Genomic DNA, 20,328 nt, shown 5'->3' on the forward strand with positions numbered 1-20,328 from the left:
CCAGACTCCGCCCCTATCCCCACTCAGGTCTCGCCCCTTCCGCAGTGAAGCCTCGCCCCGATCGCTGTCCGCGCCATCTTAGGCCCCGCCTCTTCCCTTAGGACCGGCAGAAGTCTACGGGAGTTTGGCGCCAACCGTGTTTTTTTTTTTTTACATCCTAAAGGCGGGAACTAGTTCTGTGCGCCGGGTCGTGCCTTGCGTCTGATCTGATTGGTCACGAGTGCTCAGTCCCGCCTACACATCCGGATTGAGCTCTGACATTGGTGGAGATACCAGGGAACCCTCATCGTCCAGAAAGAAGCGCTGGTATCGTGGGCTCGGCAGGGCGGGTAAGTTGTTGTGGGGGCTCCTGTCCGCGTGGGGCTGCTGGAGAAGGTGTACGGTGCAGTGGTGCCCCGAGCGGAGGCTAGGCTGCGCCTGGGGAGCCAGAGAGTCTGCAGGCGTCCACCCGGAGCGGTAGAGCTGGTGGGGGAAGGGCTGCACCTGAAGTCCGGGGGCCTCCTTAGAGTCCTGTTGCCGCCGCCCCCGGGTGCAGCTTCTGTACTCGCAATTCGCTTCTCTGTGATGCCCGGACAAGGGTCCAGGCGGGGATTGAGGGTGAGAGCACTCAGGAATTGCCCTTTGAATGCTCCTCTCGCCCCTCCTTACAAAAAACCAGTCTCGCCCTGGGGCGTACCCTTAAAAGCTTTCGGAAGGGATTCTCTGGAAGTTTGGGTTTTCTTCAGCGTCAAATGATTATTGGTGTTGGTTGTTCCCGAGAGTATTAGGCCTAGAGAAGTTATGTATCCTGATTTCTTTAGCGTCTAGAACTGTGCCTGACACATAGTAGATCTGTAACTCAGATGTGAATGTAAAATTCGCATAATCTCAGGATTTCTGCCTCAGAGGTCAAGTTGGGCTTTGACGTTTGACTTTTCCTTGATCTTTCCCATTTTCTACAGCTCCGGTTCCAAATCTTACGCCTCTTCTCAAGGCCCTCCCCCATCTCAGTCAGCTCCTGTTTGGAAGAGGAGAGAGAGAGAGGCTTTCAGGGCAAGAATTCTCTCATCTTTCTTTCCCAAATTACCTTCTTCGCTTTTCTTGCCGTTTTACAGTAAGAGGCGGACACTTTTTAAAACGTGAAAAAAATTATCCTCTCTAATCAGTGCTCTTGAGTTTGGTCATCTGGCTTTTGAAACAAGGCCTCGAATCTAGTCCCATTTCTGCTACTTACCAGTTGTTTGACTTTGGACAAGTCTTGAAGAATAGTGTGTATCTCAGGATTTTCGTGAGGATTTAAAGCAAGTTAATGTGTTTAATTCAGTGCCTGGCGAATAGTAAGTGTTCAGAATAGGGTAGGTTAGTAGTATTTTCTATTTTTTTCCCTTTATATCTTCTGTATTCATTAGCCTTACCTGTGTCCCTAAAAATACAGCCTCTACTCTCTTTTCTGTTTTTCACCACAAAATGCCTTTCCCTCAGTTTTAAAAATGAAAACTTCCTTCAAACTAACATTTAATACATTTTCCTATCATAAAAGGCTAGGTGATCCTTCAGTGTGTTTCAACTTCACCTCTAAATCCATTGAAATTGTTCCTCAAAAGATATGAGTAACCTTGGCACTCTTTCATTGTCATGGTTCTCAGCTTTTTAAATCTGCCTCTATATTTTTTATAGGCACAACACCACTATCAGTAAGACCTCTCATTATATACTGAGGTCCTGGATTGGAAGGTGAGAGCAAATGTGAAAAAGTCTCCCTTCCCGTGAGTTTCTGATGTGTACTCCTTTTTCCTTTCCTTCCTCTCCTCCATTCCAGGAGAATCACTGGCCTTTGTGATTTCAAGAGTGTAATCTCAGCTATCACCAAGATGCTGAAGAATTGCAGATCATGCTACCTGCCATTGTCTTGACTTCTCTGTTGCGCATACATTTCCAGCTGCTCATTAGACATTTTCATCTAGATGTCCCACATATAATTCAACATGCCTCTTTAGTTTACCATTTCCATTAAAAGCCTTGTATTCAAAACTAAGAACTTCAGACTTGCTTTTAACAAATTGGACATTTTATCAATTCAACAAATTTTTTTTGATTATCTACCTACATGCCAGGCCCTGTACTGACAGCTGGGATACAATAATGTACAGAACAGAGCCAGTCTGGGTCTTCATGGAGCTTACAGTTCAGTGGGTGAGATGGACATTTCTCCAGGAAACCCACAAAAATGTAATTATAAACAGATAAGAGGTCATGGGAAAAAGACACAGTGGTATAAGAACATGTACTACTGGGAAGAGAGGGTGGCCAGGGAAGGCTGTAACATTCCTTAAGCCAAAACATCACAGAGGAGTTCATTTCAGTGTAAGAGGCTGTGTGGCAGGAGGGAACAAATAGCATGTTCAAGGAGCTGAAAGAATGCTACTATGTTCAGAGTAAAGATTGCAAAGATTGTAAGCTGTGGCTGGAGGGGTAAACAGAGAAACTGTAAATAAATTTCTTACAGAGAAATGTGGTTCTTATCCTCAGATTAGGAGGAAGCACTGAAAGGGTTTTAAGTAGAGGAGGAAACATGATCAGATTTTCATGTGAAAAGACTGTTCGGGTTGTGATATGAAGAAGAAATTGAAGTGAGGAGGAGTGAACATTTGAATTCCCTTTCCACTAAATCTTTTTACTCTACTACAGAAATCTCAGATTTTCTTGACTTTATTTCTACTACAACTAGTTTGGAGTGACTCATCATGGTTTCCTGGGCTGTTTTAATAGCATTTTCTACCTCCCTTGCCACTATATTCTCTATATTTTTACTAGAGTTAAATTTATGAAATGACAATTTGATCATATTTCCTCCTACTTTAAAAACGTTCGTGGTTCTCCTATTCCATCTTGAATGAAGTCCAGTTATCCTTTTAATGATTAAGACTTAATGAAGTAACCTGACTTTCGAAACCTCATTTCTCCTTGTCTTCACACATTCTAATCTGTGGATATTTGTACCCAGATTTGTTTGTGACTCATGGGTTGATGTGGGAGACAGAGGTGGGGAGATGCTGTCAGGAAATATGTTTGCAAACAGGAGCCCAATTTGACTGAACTTTGGGATTTTTGAAATTGCTTTTTGTATGATGGGGCTGTCAGGAAATATGTTTGCAAACAGGAGCCCAATTTGACTGAACTTAGGGATTTTTGAATTGCATTTTGAATGATGGGGCTAGAAAGTCAGATGCTAGTATTTTTGCCCAGTAAGTGTTTAATCCAGAGATACATTTTGCTTTTGTAGTTGTAGAAAACAACATATGGATATCCAGGAGTTGATACTTTAGGAAAATATCTAAATATATTTTCATAAGTACCCATTAGGCATTTATAACTAGTTATGTGTTGTTGAAATTATAATAATCATACCTCTGTGAAATCCTTTTGCTAAAAGCTTTACTTTTCTAAGTAGACTCTGAGTTAGCTTTGACTGAGGCCCTCTTAGTTGCTTTGAGCTCTAGTTAATGGATTTAGACATGTGTTTTAGCTGTTAAGCCTAGCAAACATTTATTTTCATGTATATGTATTGGGTGCTGGGACTATAGAAATTTATAAAATCTGATCTCTGCTCATAGTCTAACTGGTTTAATCCCTGGAACCTGTGGCAAAAGGGTCATGATTAATTTAAGGATTTAAAAATATATGTATTTTTCTTGCTCAATCTTAACATACAAACATTCTTAACATACGAACATTCCATACATGGAGTACAATCAATGGTTCACAATATTATCATATAGTTTGTTAATCACCATTCATCATCATGATCATTTTTTAGTACATTTGCATCACTCCAGAAAAAGAAATAAAAAATGAAAAAGAAAAAACAGATACCATACCCCTTATTCTTCCCTCTCATTGACCACTAGTATTTCCATTTGCTCAATTTATTTTAACCTTTGCCCCCATTATTTGTTTTTTTTCTATATTTTTTACTCATCTGTGCAGACCCTAGATAAAAGGAGCATCAGACGTAAGGTTTTCACAATCGCACAGTCATATTATGAAAGTTATATCATTATACATTCATCTTCATGAAACAAGGCTATTGGAACACAGCTCTACAGTTTCAGGTACTTCCCTCTAGCCACTCTAATATACCATAAACTAAAAAAGGACATCTGTATAATGCATAAGAATATCTTCTAGGATAACCTCTCTATTCTGTTTGAAATCTCTCAGCCACTGATACTTTATTTTTTCTCATTTTTCTCTTCCCCCTTTTGGACAAAAAGGTTTTCTCAATCCCTTAATGCGAGGTCCTGGCTCATCCCAGGATTTCTGTCTCACATTGCCAGGGAGATTTATAGCCCTGGAAGTCATGTCCCACGTAGGTGGGGAGAGCAGTGAGTTCACTTGCCGCGAGGCCATCTAAGCAACAAAAGAGGTTCTCGGGGGGTGACTCTTACGCTTAATTTTAAGTAGGTTTAGCCTATCCTTTGCAGGAATAGGTTTCATGGGGGAGAACCCCAAAATTGAGGGCTTGGCCTTTTGATTTGGTTCTCCCCACTGCTTGCTAGATATCAGAAATTCTCCAAATGGGGAAGTTGAATATTTCCTCTTTTCTCCCCAGTGCCACAAGGGGACCTTGCAAATACTTCTTTATTCACTGCCCAGATTACTTTGGGATGTATTGGGACATCATACTAACCTGGACAAACCAATAAAGTCTCATGCCCTATTCAAGGTTCCATATTCTTATGGTGTTCAACTAAACTGACCATACAAATAAAATTAGGAAGTGCACTATCCAAAATATGAATTTCGCACCAGATAAACATCTCTCCCTTTGTTCTCAGCCAAAATCAAAGGTTTAAAATATTACCCTGTATTCTAATTTACCTTAGTCCTATCCAGATCAGCTTCATTCATATCTCTACTCGAAGTCAAATCCCTTTTTCACCTTTTTAAACAGTTCCTATATGGGGTACTGCTGACTTTCATAGCTTCAGAATGCCAACTCTGAGTCTATGGTGTCACATAAATAACTGAAGTTTCTGGGAATGACCAGGTTATAAACAAATAGCTCAGTATTTCAGAATTTAGAAATAACATTTACAACTTGTGAATATATGTGACTGCTGTAAGAGCTTATAATTTAGGGATTTTCACATGGGGAGATTTTCCTGAATTAACTAGATTGGCCTAATATAATGATAAGGCTCCTTAATAGAATAAAGTAGGAGGATTAGAGTCAGAAAAGTCACTGTGATGAAGAAATCAGAGGGAGAAGGAAATGTGATAATGGAAGCAGAAGTCAGAGAGAAAATGCTGGCTGCACTATTGTCTTTGAAGGTGAAGAAGGGGGCCACTAAGCCAAGGAATGTAGGCAGCCTCTAGAAATGGGACAGATTATCCCCTACAACCGCAGAAGGAACACAGTCCTGCTAGCACCTTGATTTTAGATTGAGTCTTTATGACCTTCAAAACTGTAAGATAATAAATTTGTATTGTTTAAGCCACCAAGGTGGTAATTTGTTACAGGAGCGATAGAAAACTAATATACCCAGTCTCACTAGGCATATTTTAGCCACCTGTAGCTAGTGGTTACCATATTGAAGAGTGAAATATAGAATATGCTACCATCACAGAAAGTTCTATTAGATGATACTGGTCTAAAATAGTAGTTCTCAGTGTGGTTCCTGTGTCAACAGCATCAATCAAGAAATTTGTTAGAAGTGCAGATTCTCAGGTCTCAACTCAGGCTTACTGAATCAGAAACTTTGAGCTTGGCACCCAGCAATCTTGTGTTTTAACTCCCCCAGGTGTTTCTGAGGCATATTAAAAGGTTTAGGGCCCTGGTCTAGAAAAAAAAAAGATTGGAGTAGAAGTTGCTAAATGTATGGCACCCAGCAATCTTGTGTTTAAACTCCCCCCAAGGTGTTTCTGAGGCATATTAAAGTTTTAAGACCCTGGTCTAGAGAAAAAATGATTGCAGTAGAAGGCGCTAAATGCATGACAGCGTGTTCATTGTATTGATAGAATAAGAGAATGGGATAAGTATACCTGTAATAGCTGGGTTTGGGAAGGGGTGAACATACCAGGTGAGGAAATAGAATAAGCAAAAAACAAGACATTGTAGAGTTGAAGTACATGGATTTTTTTTTTTAACATTAATGCTATTCTTTTTTTTACTAATTAAAAAAAAGTACAAGAAACACAAACATTCCCAACATACACACTCAGCAATTCACAATATCATCACGTAGTTGCATATTCATCATCATGATCATTTCCCAGAACATTAGCATCAGTTCAGAAAAAGAAATAAAAAGACAACAGAAAAATGTAACAGAGAAAAAAAATTTTACAGGCCATACCCCTTACTCATCCCTTTCATTGATCACTAGCATTTCAAACTAAATCTATTTTAAATTTGTTCCCCCTGTTATTTATTTTTATTTCATATGTTCCGCTCATCTGTTGACAAGGTAGATAAAAGGAGCATCAGACACAAGGTTTTCACAATCACACAGTCACATCGTGAAAGCTATATCATTATACAATCATCATCAAGAAACATGGCTACTGGAACACAGCTCTACATTTTCAGGCAGTTCCCTCCAGCTTCTCCATTACATCTTGGATAACAAGGTGATATCTACTTAATGCATAAGAATAACCTCCAGGATAACCTCTCGACTCTGTTTGGAATCTCTCAGCCATTGACTCTTTGTTTCATTTCACTCTTCCCCCTTTTGGTCGAGAAGGTTTTCTCAAACCCTTGATGCTGGGTCTTAGAGTTCTTCTACAGTTCTTCTCAATCTGTTGATGCTGAATCTCAGCTCATTCTGGGATTTCTGTCCCACGTTGCCAGGAAGATCTACACCCCTGGTAGTCATGTCCCACGTAGACAGGGAGGGTGGTGAGTCTGCTTGTCATGTTGGCTGGAGAGAGGCCACATCTGAGCAACAAAAGAGGTTCTCTTGGGGGTGACTCTTAGGCTTAATTTTAAGTACGCTTGACCTATCCCCTGTGGGGTTAAGCTTCATATGAATAAACCCCAAGACTGGGGTTCAGCCTATAGCTTTGGTTGTCCACACTGCTTGTGAGAATATCAAGAATTCATCTTGGGGAAGTTGAGTTTTTCCCCATTCTCACCATTCCCCGAAGGGAACTTTGCAAATACTTTTCCACTCAATGATAAAATCACTCTGGGACTCATCAGGGCATCAGCTGGACAAACCAACAAAATCTCATGTCCTATACAAAGTTCCATGTACTTAAGGTGTTCAATCAACTATCTACATAAGTTGTATTCGGAGGTGCACTAGTCAAAGTATACATTTGTACCAAATAAACATTTTTTGCTTTAGTCTCACACACTAGTTGAAATTTTAAAATATTAATTACCATCTATTTTCAGCACACTGCATTAATGACATTCTTTTGTTCTTCATCATGCAAAAACATTTAAAAAATTTGTACATTTAGTCACTATCATTATACACTCTAGGCATTCCTAGATTACACCATCTCAATCTTTATCATCTATCTTTCTTTGTGATTTCATTTATGCCCCAGCCCTCCTCCCTCTATCATACTCATATGCAGCTTCATTCAGTGTTTTAACATAATTGTATTACAGTTAGGTAAATTGTGCTGTCCATTTCTGAGTTTTTATATTCAGTCCTGTTGCACAATCTGTATCCCTTCAGTTCCAATTACCCAATATCTTACCCTATTTCTATCTACTGATGATCTCTGTTACCAAGGAAATATTCCAAGTTTATTCACTAATGTCAGTTCTTATCAGTGAGACCATACAGTATTTGTCCTTTTGTTTCTGGCTAATCACACTCAGCATGATGTTCTTAAGGTCCATTCATGTTGTTACATACTTCATAACTTTATTCTGTCGTACAGCTGCATAAGATTCCATCTTATGTAGCTGCCACAGTTTGTTTAGCCAACTTTCTGTTGATGGACATTTTGGCTGTTTCCATCTCTTGGTAATTGTTCATAATGCTGCTATAAACATTGGTGTGTAAATGTCCATTTGTGTCCTTGGCCTCGTGTCCTTTGAGTAGAGAGAGCATATAGATGGGTCCTGTTTTTTAGTCCATTCTGCCAGACTATGTCTTGATTGGAGGGTTGAATCCATTAATGTTCAGTGTTATTACTGCATGGGTAGTACTTTCTTCTACTATTTTGCCTTCTGGGTTTTATATGTCATATCTAATTTTCCTTCTTTTTACCTTTACTCCTAGTCTTCCTTTCTACACTCTTCCCCACACCTCTCTCTTCTGTCTTCATATCTGTCTCTAGTGTTCCCTTTAGTATTTCTTGCAGAGCTGGTCTCTTGGTCACAAATTCTCTCTTTCTCTCAGTGATTTTTTGTCTGAAAATGTTTTAATTTCTCCCTCCTTTTTGAAGGAGAATTTTGCTGGATATAGAATTCTTGGTTGGCAGTTTTTCTCTTTTAATAATTTAAATATATTATCCCACTGTCTTCTCGCCCCCATGGTTTCTGCTGAGATCTGCGCATAGTCTTATTGGGCTTCCCTTGTATGTGATGGATTGCTTTTCTCTCGCTGCTTTCAAGATCCTCTCTTTCTCTTTGACCTCTGACATTCTGATTATTAAATGTCTTGGAGTATGTCTATTTGGATTATTCTCTTTGGGGTACGCTGCACTTCTTGAATCTGTAATTTTAAGTCTTTCATAAGAGTTGGGAAATTTTCAGTGATAATTTCCTCCATTAGTTTTTCTCCTCCTTTCCCCATCTCTTCTCTTTCTGGGACACCCACAACACGAATGTTCATGAGCTTCATATTGTCTTTCAATTCCCTGAGTCCCTGCTCATATTTTTCCATTTTTTCCCCTATAGTTTCTATTTCTTTTCGGATTTCAAATGTTCCGTCCTCCAGTTCAGAAATCCTATGTTTTGTCTCTTGAAATCTACCATTGTACATTTTCATTGTTTTTTCATCTCTTCTACTGTGTCTTTCGTTCCCATAAGGTCTGTGATTTGTTTTTTCAGACTTTCAGTTTCTTCTTTTTGTTCTATCCTTGCCTTCTTCATATCCTCCCTCAATTCGTTGATTTGGTTTTTGATGAGGTTTTCCATGCCTGTCCGTACATTCTGAATTAATTGTTTCAGCTCCTGTATGTCCTTTGAATTGTTGGTTTGTTCCTTTGACTGGGCCATATCTTCAATTTTGCTAGTGTGATTTGTTATTTTTTGCTGGTGTCTAGGCATTTAATTACCTTAATTAGTTTATTGTGGAGATTGCTTTCACTTCTTTTACCTAGGGTTTTCTTGCTGAATGAATTTGTTGTCTATCTGTTCTTTGACATTCCGTTCAGCTTTATCTGGACCTTTAGCTTAAGTTTTGTTTAACAGAGGAGAAGTTTTCAGCTCTTGTTGTCTTGTTTCTTGCCCTGCTTGTCTTGTGCCTTTCCCCTCCACACACTTAGGAGGGTCTACTTAGATATTATAGACCCAGCCAGATTTTCCCAGACCAAACTGGCCTCCTATCAGGAGGAAAGAGTCACCTGCGTCGGTTTTCCCTGAGGGTGGGACCCAGCAGGTTGAAAGACTCCTGTGAAGTCTCTGGACTCTGTTTTTCTTATCCCACCCAGTATGTGGCGCTTGTCTGACTGTAGGTCCCACCATCATAAGATGATGCGTTACCTTTAACTTTGGCAGACTCACCCTGCTGGGGACGTGGTGGAGACAGAGGAGAGGTGGTAGGCTGGTTTTAATGGCTTCAAATTACCAAGCCTTGTTGTGTGAATTCCTTGATGGAGGGATTCCACTTGGGTGAGGCTTTACCCCTCCCCTGGGGAAGGCACAGGCTCCAGATAAGCCCCCAAAAGAGCTCACTTCTGCCTATGCCTGGGGCAATTGCAGACTGAAAAGTCCTGCCGCTGTATCCAGAGGCAGTCAAGCCTTTGTAGATAGCCATAAAAACCTATGTTTCCTTCCTTTTTTTTTTTTTTTTTCTGCTTTTTCTGTCAGTCCTGCCCCCTTGGCACCTGGGCAAAAATGAGCAACCTCCGCTTTGATCATGTCCACCTAAGCTGGGGCCTAAATTTTAGTAGTCAGAATTTGTTAATCAATTCCACAATTGGCATGTGATTGTGCCCAGTCCCTGCTGCTGGTAAAGTCCGTTCCTTTCCCCTCTGGGAAGTGGCCTGTGGGGGAGGGCCGCTGGCCGCCGCCGCTTTGGGAACTCATGGTTCTGGGGGGTGCCTGCAGCCAGTCCAGCTGGTCGAGACTGGAATATGCTGTGTGTCTGGTCACTGACGTGGCCCCAGGTGTTGTTCTGTACTGTTTCTGGTTATTTAGTAGTTGTTCTGGAGGACGAACTGAAATGTGCATGTTGTTAAGCCATCATCTTGACCCGGAGGAACCACTATTCTTGGTTAAAGAAGGCTAATGAAGTTCAGGGTTTCTCTCAAGTGAGAAAGCACATGGTGCACACAGTCAGAGTTTCTCTCTCATCTGGAAAGGTACATCGTGAATATGACATCATCTGCTAGCTTTTTCTTCTGGCTTCCTGTTTCATGAAGCTCCCTGGGAGGCGTTTTCCTTTTAGTCTCCAAAGCTGCTTCTCATGGCTATGTCATTCTTCTCTGGCTCTCTCTGAATCTCTACATGGATGTTTTTGCAGTGGACATTTCTGCTCTTTTATGTGTATTCGTAAAAAAACCTTTAGTGTGTGATTGTGCAAAACTAAAACAGAGTTTATGGGAAAAATAGGGGCAGAGCACTCAAAACCTATCTACCTATATTACTAGATCACAAACAGGAACAATACAATCATTTTTTTAAATTTATTAATTAAGAAATAAAGAAACAAAATAAAACAACATACATAATCAGTAATTCACGATATCATCACTTAGTTGCATATTCATCATTTCTTAGAATATTTCATTAATTCAGAAAAACAAATAAAGACAATACGAGAAAGAAATAAAACAAACACAGGGGAAAAAAAAAAGATTTTATCTACCATACCCCTTACCCCTTGCTCTCATTGATCACTAGTATTTAAACTAAATTTATTTTAGCATTTGTTCCCCCTATTATTTATTTTTATTTCATATGTTCTACTCCTTTGTTGACAAGGTAGATAAAAGGAGCATCAGACACAAGGTTTTCACAATCACACAGTCACATTGTGACATCTGTATCATTATTCAATCATCCTCAAGAAACATGGCTACCGGAACACAGCTCTACATTTTCAGGCAGTTCCCTCCAGCCTCTCCATTACATCTTGAATAACAAGATGATAGCTACTTGATGCATAAGAATAACCTCCAAGATAACCTCTCGACTCTGTGTGGAATCTCTCATCCATTGACACTTTGTCTCATTTCCCTCTTCCCCTTTTTGGTCGAGAATGTTTTCTCAATCCCTTGATGCTGTCTCAGCTCATTACTAGGGTTTTTCTCAATGCCTTGATGCTGAGTCTCTGTTCATACCAAGATCTCTGTCCCACGTTGCCAGAAAGGTCTACACCCCTGGGAGTCATGTCCCACATAGAGAGGGTAGGGTGGTGAGACTGCTCGTTGTGTTCGCTGGAGAGAGGGGCCACATCTGAGCAACAAAAGAGGCTCTCTTGGGGGTGACTCTTAGGCCTAAATTTTAAGTAGAGTTGACCTATCCTTTGTGGGGTTAAGTTTCATATGAACAAACCCCGAGACTGGGGGCTCTGCCTATAGCTTTGGTTGTCCACACTGCTTGTGAGAATATCAAGAATTCTACTTGGGGAAGTTGAATTTCTCCCTGTTCTCACCACTCCCCGAAGAGGGCTTTGCACATACTTTTCCACTCACTGATCAAATCACTCTGGGATTCATCGGCGCATCACTCTGTAGAAACCAACAAAATCTCATGTCCTACCTGAGATTCCAAGTACTTATGGCGTTCAATTAAACTATCTACATAAGTTATATTAGGAAATGCACTAGTCAAAATATAAATTTTGTAACTAATAAACATTTTTTGGTTTAGTCTCACACAGAAGGTAACATTTTAAAATATTACCATCTATTTTCAGTACCCTGCAATAACATTCCTTTGTTCTTCCTCATGGAAAAACATTTTTAAAATTGTACCTTGTACATTTCACTATTATTATACAGTTGAGGCATTCTTAGATTATACTATCTCAGTCTTTAACATCTATGTTTCTTTCTGATTTCAATATGTCCTCAGCCCTCCTCCCGCTATCATTCTCACATGCAGCTTCATTCCGTGTTTTAACATAATTATATTACAGTTAGGTAGTATTGTGCTGTCCATTTCTGAGTTTTTGTATCCAGTCCTGTTGCACAGTCTGTATCCCTTCAGCTCCAATGACCCAATATCTTACCCTATTTCTGTCTCCTGATGGTCTCTGTTCTGAGCAAAATATTCCAAGTTTATTCACTAATGTCAGTTCATACAGTACTTGTCCTTTCGTTTTTGGCTAGTCTCACTCAGCATAATGTTCTCGAGGTCCATCCATGTTGTGACATACTTCATAAGTTTATTCTGTCTTAAAGCTGCATAATATTCCAGCGTATGTATATAACACAGTTTGTTTAGCCACTCATCTGTTAATGGACATTTTGGCTGTTTCCATCTCCTTGCAATTGTAAATAATGCTGCTATAAGTATTGGTATGCAAATGTCTGTTTGTGTCTTTTCCCTTATGTCCTCTGAGTAGATACCTAGCAATGGTGTTACCAGGTCATATGGCAATTCTATATTCAGCTTTTTGAGGAACCGCCAAACTGCCTTCCATAGTGGTTGCACCATTTGACATTCCCACCAACAGTGAATAAGTGTGCCTCTTTCTCCACATCCTCTCCAGCACTTGTCATTTTCTGTTTTGTTGATAATGGCCATTATTGTCGGTGTATTAGTTAGGGTTCTCTAGAGAAACAGAACCAACAGGGAACACTTGCAAATATAAAATTTATGAAAGTGTCTCACGTGACCGTAGGAACGCAGAGTCTCTCTCAGTGGAAAGTTAGCTGCCTTTCCTCTGAAGAACCAACAAAATAAATCCCCTTTTATTAAAAGCCAATCCATCTCTGGTGTGTTGCATTCCGGCAGCTAGCAAACTAGAACAGTCGGTATGAGATGATATCTCACTGTGGTTTTGATTTGCATTTCTCTAACGGCCAGGGACGTTGAACATCTCTTCATGTGCCTTTTGGCCATTTGTAGTTCCTCTTCTGAGAGTTGTCTTTTCAAGTCTTTTCCCATTTTGTAGTTGGATTGACTAACTTTTTGTTGTTGAGTTCAACAATCTGTTTATAAATTCTGGATACTAGACCTTTATCTGATACGTCATTTCCAAATATTGTCTCCCATTGTGTTGGCTGTCTTTTTACTTTCTTGATGAAGTTCTTTGATGCACAAAAGTGTTTAATTTTGAGGAGCTCCCATTTACTTATTTCTTTCTTCAGTGCTCTTTCTTTAGGTGTAAGGTCCATAAAACCGCCTCCAGTTATAAAATTTATAAGATATCTCCCTACATTTTCCTCTAACTGTTTTATAGTCTTAGACCTAATGTTTAGATCTTTGATCCATTTTGTGTTAACTTTTGTATAGGGTGTGAGATACGGGTCCTCTTTCATTTTTTTACACGTGGATATCCAGTTCTCAAGGCACCATTTCTTGAAGAGACTGTTCTGTCCCAGGTGAGTTGGCTTGACTGCCTTATCAAAAATCAAATGTCCCTAGATGAGAGGGTCTATATCTGAGCACTCTATTCGATTCCATTGGTCGATATATCTATCTTTATGCCAGTACCATGCTGTTTTGACCACTGTGGCTTCATAATATGCCTTAAAGTCAGGCAGCGTGAGACCTCCAGCTTCATTTTTTTTCCTCAAGATACTTTTAGCAATTCGGGGCACCCTTCCCTTCCAGATAAATTTTCTTATTGATTTTTCTATTTCTGCAAAGTAAGTTTTTGGGATTTGGATTGCTATTGTGTTGAATCTGTGAATCAATTTAGGTAAAATTGACATCTTAACTTTATTTAGTCTTCCAGTCCATGAACTCGGTATGCCCTTCCATCTATTTAGGTCTTCTGTGATTTCTTTTAACAGTTACTTGTAGTTTTCTTTGTATAGGTCTTTTGTCTCTAGTTAAATTTATTCCTAAGTATTTTATTGTTTTAGTTGCAATTGTAAATGGAATTCGTTTCTTAATTTCCCCCTCAGATTGTTCATTACTAGTGTATAGAAACACTACAGATTTTTGAATGTTGATCTTGTAACCTGCCACTTTGCTGTACTCGTTTTTTAGCTCTAGTAGTTTTGCTGTGGATTCTTCAGGGTTTTCGACATATAGTATCATATCATCTGCAAACAGTGATAGTTTTACTTCTTCCTTTCCAATTCTGATGCCTTGTATTTCTTTTTCTTGTCTAATTGCTCTGGCTAGAACTTCCAACACAATGTTGAATAACAGTGGTGATAGTGGACATCCTTGTCTTGTTCTTGATCTTAGGGGGAAAGTTTTCAGTTTTTCCCCATTGAGGACGATATTAGCTGTGGGTTTTTCATATATTCCCTTTATCATTTTAAGGAAATTCCCTTGTATTGCTATCCTCTAGTGTTTTCAACAGAAAAAGATGTTGAATTTTGTCAGATGCCTTCTCTGCATCAATTGAGATGATCATGTGATTTTTCTGCTTTGATTTGTTGGTATGGTGTATTACATTAATTGATTTTCTTATGTTGAACCATCTTTGCATACCTGGGATGAATCCTACTTGGTCATGATGTATAATGCTTTTAATGTGTTGCTGGATTCGATTTGCTAGAATTTTGTTAACGATGTTTGCATCTATGTTCATTAGAGAGATTGGTCTGTAGTTTTCTTTTTTTGTAATATCTTTGCCTGGTTTTGGTATGAGGGTGATGTTGGCTTCATAGAATGAATTAGGTGGCTTTCCCTCCACTTCAATTTTTTTGAAGAGTTTGAGCAGGATTGGTACTAATTCCTTCTGGAATGTTTGGTAGAATTCACATGTGAAGCCATCTGTCTTGGATTTTTCTTTTTGGGAAGCTTTTTAATGACTGATTCAATTTCTTTACTTGTGATTGGTTTGTTGAGGTCATCTATTTCATCTTGAGTCAAAGTTTGTAGTTCATGCCTTTAATTCCTTCCATTAGTTTTTCTCCTCCTTTTCCCTTCTCTTCTCCTTCCGGGACACCCACAACACGTATATTTGTGCGCTTCATATTATCATTCAGTTCCCTGAATTCCTGCTCATATTTTTCCATTTTTTTCCCTATAGTTTCTGTATCTTGTCGGATTTCAGATGTTCCATCCTCCAGTTCACTAATCCTAACCTCTGTCTCTTGAAATGTACCATTGTAGGTTTCCATTGTTTTTTTCATCTCTTCTACTCTACCTTTCATCCCCATAAGTTCAGTGATTTGTTTTTTCAGACTTTCCATTTCTTCTTTTTGTTCATTCCTTACCTTCTTCATATCCTCCCTCAATTTATTGATTTGGCTTTTGATGAGGTTTTCCATGTCTGTTCGTACATTCTGAATTAGTTGTTTAAGGTCTTGTATCTCATTTGAACTATTAGTTTGTTCCTTTGACTGGGCCATATCTTCGAATTTCCTGGTGTGATTTGTTATTTTTTCTGGTGTCTAGGCATTTAATTACCTTAATTAGTTTATTCTGGAGATTGTTTTCACTTCTCTTACCTAGGGTTTTCTTGTTAGATGAATTTGTTGTCTATCTGTTCTTTGACCTTCAGTTCAGCTTTTTCCGGATCTCTGTCTAAGGTTTTGTTTAACAGAAGAGAATTTTTCAGCTCTTGTTTTCTTGTTTCTTGCCCTGCTTGTATAGTACCTTTTCCCTCCCTATCCTTAGGAGGGTCTATGTAGGTATTATTGATTCCAGCCAGGTTTTCCTGGACTAAACTAGCCTCCTATCAGGGGGAAGGAGTCACCTGGGTCAGTTTTCCCTGACGGTGAGACCCAGCAGGTTAAAAGACTTTCCTGTGATGTCTCTGGGGTCTGTTTTTCTTATCCGCCTGGGGGTCGCTCCAGCAAAAGATGTTGTGGTACTTTTAACTTTCGAAGCCTCTCCCTGCTGGGGGCGTTGTGGAGACAGAGGAGAGGTTGTAGGCTGGTTTTAATGGCTTCAAATTGCCAAGCCCTGGGGTCTGAATTCCTTGAGAGAGGGATTCCACCTGAGTTGAGCTTCACTCCTCCCCTGGCGAAGGCAGAGGTGGGAGACAGCCCTGAAAGCAGCCTGTTTCTGCCTATGCCTGGGGCAGTTGCAGCCCAAGAAGTCCTGCCGCCGAATCCAGAGGCTGCCAAGTCTCCGTAGAAACGCGTTCACTAAAATCTCTGTTTCCTCCGCCTTTCCTCTTTTTCCGTGAGCCCAATGAGCGAACTTTGCCTTGACCAGATTTAGAGTCTCTTTCCTTTCCTTCTGGGAAGCTGCCTGCGTGTGTGTGTGTGGCGGGGGGGGGGGGGGTGCTGGGCGCCAACTACCACGGCTTTGGGAACTCACAGTTTTTGGGAGGCTTACAGCAGGTCCAGCTGGTCCAGACTGGGGTACGCTGTGTTTCTGGTCACTCACGTGACTCCGGAATCTGTTCTGTACTGTTTCTGGTTATTTAGTAGTTGTTCTGGAGGACGAACTAAAACACGCACATTTCTAAGCCACCATCTTGGCCCCTCCCGAACAATACAATCTTAAATGTTGGCACAGTTAAAAAGGCATTTAAAATTCCTAACTCATAAATATCTCAGTAAATATAGGTCTTTCCCTCAAAAAAAAAACAAAACAAAACAGAGAGTAACTTGATGTGAGGGAGACTCTAAGGAAGGATTGAGATTGCTATGATAAAGAGGTAAGGATAGAGGAATCTTAGTATCAGGTGTTGTAGATATAGAGACAGTTGCTGGTTCTGTGTGAAATATCCAGGTTTGGATAGCTCTGGCTGATTGCTTTATGTTTGGGTTTTGTTTTTGTTTTTGACACAAGGATTGGGAAAACTACATGTAAATCTTTCAAGACAAAACCTGTGGCTGTCTGAGATAAGAGGAAGAATGGTGAGTGATGCGCAGCCAGGGTAAAAGGCATCACATGCAGAACTAGACTACTGGGTTTTCTGTATTGGGTGTGCTAGTGTACTTTGCATTCAGCTGCTGTTAATTAATTGTGCCAAACTTTAACAGTCTATGAATGAAATATGATTTTGTATTATGCTATTGTTATTTTCCTATTTCACAATAATGCATGACTGATCTGCATTACAGAAATATGCTGCAATGGTTCAATCTATTGCAGGGTTGAATGGGTGGATGGGGAGAGTAGTATGTGATCTGTTAGAAATAGCAATGGACATTTCTGAGGACTTGCATATTTTGTTAGGGAATCTTAATTCTTGAAGATTTTTGACTTGGGAGTGAAATACAGGCAAGATAGAAATAGAAAAGCGTGGGAGAAAGATCAAAGGGAATGGTGGAGTTATACAAAGAATGTAGGGTTTAATAAATGAGTATGATTGCTGAATCATTATATTGGTATTTATTTTAATCTCCAGTATTTTAGTAGCTAGGAGTAAAAAAACTAAAATTGTGGGATTGTAATCCATACCAATCTCCTCTACAGCTAATTGTGGTAGTTCATTTTGAAATTTATTGCTTTTTGTATATGTGCTATTTTTCACACAGACACAAAAAAAATCAACTGTGCTGATTAAAAAAAAATATTCCTTCTAGCTTCCAATGTTCTGGAGCATCTAGAAGGAAAACTCTGAAATGATGGAATGGTAGCCCGTGACAACCTCTGGAGTTTGTTCTGTAACTACTTTTTGAAGAATGCTTTGAAAATTATTGTTTTTTTCTTTATTTGCTTTCTTTATATGTTACATTATACGATTTTAAAAGTTTGAAGAAAAAAAAAAGAAACAGAATTTATGAACAAGAGACCTGCCTAGCAAAGACTAAACAGAGTTCTGCAAGGCTGAAAGGAAAAGACTGGAGAAAGTGGCTTGGGGTAGTGTGAAGAAATGAAGAGCTTCAATAAGGGTAAATGAAAACCCCAGTAACACTGTGCTAAGGTGTATGGGACTTTTCTTTTTGCAGTGATAAAAATATTCTGTAATTGATTGTGATGATAGATGCACAACTCCATGATTATTGATTGTGCACGTTAGATGGACTCTATGGCGTATGAATATATCTCAATAAAACTACTTAAAAATTAAATTATAAATTTAGGAAATGTTTACGATCCAAAAAAAGAGATCCAAATAGGACTTTTTTGGTTTCCATGTGGAAAAATAAGAGGAAAAAGATTTTGGAAGTATGGAAACTAAGAAAATTTTTACATAATTTAACTGAGAAATATATCTGATCCTGGAACAATGACTGTGAATGGATAGAAGTCATTACATTTAAGAAACATATAAAAATAAAACACTACAAGTTTGTGAATGCTTGAGAGTGGGTGTGAAAGATTTAATAATACAATGATATGTGGGGAAAAGTACCTATTACAAGCTACAGACTAGTTAACAGTAATATCTTAAAATTCTTTCATCAACAGTAACTGGCTTACCACACCAATAATAGGGGGAGATAAGGGATATGTGGTGTTTTGGATTTTCTTTTTTGTTTTTAGCTGATAATTTTCTTTTTCGGAGTACTGGAAATGGTCTAAAAGTTGGTGTGATGATGATTATACAACTAAGTAATGATACTGTGAGATACTGATTGAATAATTTAGATGAAATATATGATAATATATCAATAAAATCTGGAAAAGATGTGAAAAAAGTGGATGTGAGTGTAACACAGTACTAAAAGACTATGAGAGCTTCTAGTTTCAGGGTTGATTTGAGACTGTAGAAGATGATTTGTTTATATTTCTCACATCCAGGCACTCGCTTCCTTTCTTTCATTCTCACTGTGCCCATCCTGGAGTAAGCCTTATCATACGGATTCTTAGTATCCTCCTTCCCAGTTTTTTTCTACATCCTTCTCTTTCCAGTTCATTCTATACACTAACCCTCATATTTCATTTCAATTTTTTGAGTGTCTCCTGGATACTTCTATTATATCTCATGTAATTGCATATTTGTATTGCCAAATGTACATACACATGAACATATTTTCTTTTCCTTTTTTTAAAAAAATTTATTAATAAAATCAATCAAAATACACTATGAACATTCTTTTTTTATCATAGTTGTATACTCATCAACATGAGCATTTCTTTTTCTTTTTTAAATTTTTGTTAATAAAACCAATCAATGTACAATATGAACCTTCTCTTTTCATCACATAGTTGTATATTCATCATCATGATTATTTCTTTTTTTCTCCTTTTTTAAAAATTTTTCATTAATTAAAAAAAATTACAAGAAACAAACATTCCCAACACATACACTCAGCAATTCACAATATCATCACATAGTTGCATATTCATCATCATGATCATTTCCCAGAACATTAGCATCAATTCAGAAAAAGAAATAAAAAGACAACAGAAAAATATAACAGAAAAAAAAATTTACAGGCCATACCCCTTACTGATCCCTTTCATTGATCACTAGCATTTCAAACGAAATCTTATTTTAACATTTGTTTCCCCTATTATTTATTTTTATTCCATATGTTCCTCTCATCTGTTGACAAGGTAGATAAAAGGAGCATCAGACACAAGGCTTTCACAATCACAGTCACATTGTGAAAGCTATATCATTATACAGTCATCATCAAGAAACGTGGCTACTGGAACACAGCTCTATATTTTCAGACAGTTCCCTCCAGCCTCTCCATTACATCTTGGATAACAAGGTGATATCTACTTAATGCATAAGAATAACCTCCAGGATAACCTCTCAACTATGTTTGGAATCTCTCAGCCATTGACACTTTGTCTTATTTCAGTCTTCCCCCTTTTGGTCGAGAAGGTTTTCTCAATCCCGTGATGCTGGGTCTCAGCTCATTCTAGGGTTTTTCTCAATCCCTTGATGCTGAGTCTCAGCTCATTCTGGGATTTCTGTCCCACGTTGTCAGGAAGGTCCACAGCCCTGGAAGTCATATCCCACGTAGACAGGGGGCAGGTGTTGAGTTTGCTTGCTGTGTTGGCTGGAGAGAGAGGCCACATCTGAGCAACAAAAGAGGCTCTCTTGGGGGTGACTCTTAGGCCTAAATTTTAAGTAGCCTTGACTTATCCTTTGTGGGGTTAAGTTTCATATGAACAAACCCTAAAACTGGGGGCTAAGCATATAACTTTGGTTGTCCACACTGCTTGTGAGAATATCAAGAACTCAACTTGGGGAGGTTCAATTTTCCCCGGTCTCACCA

The 20,328-nt window shown here is 39.0% G+C and overlaps 1 protein-coding gene across 3 annotated transcripts in view; it reads left to right on the forward strand.

Annotated features, from left to right (window-relative positions):
* The first annotated feature begins 213 nt into the window (after window positions 1-213).
* The window catches only part of CASP8AP2 (caspase 8 associated protein 2), a 93,260-nt gene continuing 73,145 nt past the window's right edge, over window positions 214-20,328 (forward strand). For 2 of the 3 annotated variants that reach the window (XM_077162417.1, XM_077162416.1), the window contains exon 1: window positions 214-329. The gene's annotated coding sequence lies outside the window, so the exon portion shown is untranslated. The remainder of the gene's footprint in view (window positions 330-20,328) is intronic. The other variant, XM_077162418.1, reaches the window with a different exon arrangement.

The sequence above is a fragment of the Tamandua tetradactyla genome, chromosome 5, assembly GCF_023851605.1.
Source record: "Tamandua tetradactyla isolate mTamTet1 chromosome 5, mTamTet1.pri, whole genome shotgun sequence".
Classification (NCBI taxonomy): domain Eukaryota; kingdom Metazoa; phylum Chordata; class Mammalia; order Pilosa; family Myrmecophagidae; genus Tamandua; species Tamandua tetradactyla.